This window comes from Lepidothrix coronata, unplaced genomic scaffold (assembly GCF_001604755.1).
Source record: "Lepidothrix coronata isolate B3197 unplaced genomic scaffold, Lepidothrix_coronata-1.0 Scaffold433, whole genome shotgun sequence".
NCBI classification, from domain to species: Eukaryota; Metazoa; Chordata; class Aves; order Passeriformes; family Pipridae; genus Lepidothrix; species Lepidothrix coronata.
The window spans coordinates 32063-34664 of NW_016690613.1; positions in this window are offsets into that span (position 1 = coordinate 32063).

A 2602-nucleotide genomic window follows, 5' to 3' on the forward strand; every position below is an offset into this window, starting at 1 on the left:
CCTCTAGCCTGAATTGATACCCAGGTTTGCCCCAACACAGGCCTTTTATAACCTCATGAGATTCCCATGGGCCCATTTTTCAAGCTTGTCCAGATCCCTCTGGATGGCCTCAACCTCCAGGGGTGTCACCTGCACCACTCAGCTTCCTGTCATCTGAAAATTTGGTGAGGGTGCACTCAATCCCTTCATCTATGTTATTAATGAAGATATTAATTGACAATGACCCTCTGAACCATTGACAATGAACCATTGACAATGACCCTCTGGGTGTGACCATCCTAATCCACCTAACAGTCCACTCATCAAATCCATCTCTCTCCAATTTAGAGAGAAGGATGTTGTGAGGGACCGTGTCAAAGGCTCTACGGAAGTGCAGATAAATGACATCTGTAGCGCTTCCCTTGTCCACTGTTGGAGTCACCCCATCACAGAAGGCCACTGGGTTGTTCAGGCAGGACTAGTCCTTGGTGAAACTGTGCTGGCTGTCCCTGCCCTCCATGTGCCTCAGCAGAGCTTCTAGAAGGGTCTCTTCCATGATCTTCCCTGGCACAGGGGTGAGGCCAACAGGGCAGTAGTTCCCAGGGTCCATCTTTCTACCCTTTTTAAAAATGGGTGCAATGTTTCCCTTTTTTCCAATCACCTGTGACTTCACTTTACTGCCAGGACTTTTCAAATATCATGGAGAGTGTCTTGGAAACTACATCAGCCAATTCCCTCAGGATTCCAGGATGCAACTCAACAGGTCCCCTATAGAATTATGTACATTCAGGTTTCTCGGATGGTCATGAACCTCATTCTATCTTACAGTGGGAAGCACTTTTTCCCCTAAGTTCTATCATGTTGTCCATCCACTCGAGAGGTGTGGAAAGAGAGGATGCCATTTAAGACTAAGGTAAAAAAGTTGTTATCTCAGTCTTCTCATCTGTTGTTACCAGTTTTTCAGCATCCTTTTTTGGGGGGTAACACCTTCTTTGACCTTCCTTTTCTGGCTGACATACCCATAGAAGCCCTTTCTGTTATTCTTTGTGTCCATTGCCAGGTTCAGCTCCAACTAACCCTTGGCCTTCCTCACCCCATCCCTACACAACTGAACTTCATGTCTGGACTATACCCAGGTTACCTGTCCTAGTTTCCACTGCCTTTGCATTTGCTTCTTTGCCCTCAGTTTGACCAGCAGTTCTCTAAGAGAGGAACACCCAACAGAGATAGATTGAGATTCTGGTATTACCGTGCTTACTTTTATTTCAGGGCCAACAGCACTAGCAACTACTCACCACTTCCTCACATATATCTGCTATGCTCTTATCCCTTTCTGCTTAATCAAACATGTGTAGTGTGAATGGCATATGTCCTAGGTCTCCACTGAGTCTGACATAGTTTCCTTGTTACTTAAGTTGCTCCTAACACATGCACATACAAAGGTGTCTGCACACACACACGCGCGCACACACACATACACACAGAGTTTACTTCTGGTTTACAGGAAAATAAAAGATCTTGGTGGTCCTATCTTTGTATTTACATTATCTTACAACAGTGACCCCAGATCTAGAAACATAATTAGCTGCCCAGGGTGTTATTTGGGCAAGAACATGACATAGAATAACTATCTCTAAATCTCTAAGTAAGTATGGGATTAATAGACTTTGGCAGGGCCCACTTCTTTTTAATGATTACAAAGGAAGCCTGGATGTAGATATGTAGATAATTAGCTTCTAGGTGTCTAAACGAGGTGGGATTAAGCTGTCTTTTCATTGCATGATTTTGGGGGAGCTGCATCACTTGATTTGTATTTCTCCATATTAAATCTCTGGAATATGAGCCTGTTCATTCAGTTCAAGGCATTCACAGTACAGGTGTCTGCCTCTTAGCTGGTAACTGCAGGATGACGTATCTCAAAATGGAAATAAGCGCTTCTAGGGCATGGCTCTTCTGCTTAAGATTTAGTCTTTTCAGATGAGTCTTACCCTCATGGCCTAGAATCACAGACATGCCGGATCTTGCAAAACGTGGAGAATGGAACTTACAGTAATGTATCCTCTTCAGAAGAGGCTGTGGGTTCCTGGCCTCTGGCTGGGGAGAAAGGGTGATGGTACCTTGGACAGGATAAGAAAGCAATGATTCAACAATTAAAAAAAAAAATCAACCTGTCCTCCACTCCCTTTATGACTGAAACTATCATCATCATCATGGCTAGGCTTCGCGAACAAAGATTTGGGAAGGCTCTATCCACATTTGTTACAGGCACGCTGGTGGCTTATGAGGCCAATATGTGACAGACATATCCGATTGCAATGACTGAAACTATAAAACAAAGCTAACAGAATACAGATTTGTGGGGTCAATATGATGAGTATTTGCAATGCTCAGCTGTTTCAAGACAGCTGTCTAGACTAAAGTTACCTGAAGACATATTAACTTTGAAGATCTGTGGATGATTTAATTTGCCCAAGAACACTCGTGCCAAAGGAAATGTGACTGCTTTACAACAGATCTTGGTCACAGGTGCTGCTAGAAACTGACTGTGTAGTTGCCTTTTGAAGCGAGGCGTTTACACCATCACTTTGTCTCTACTCTGGCCAGAGTGTGAGCTAAATTGTAT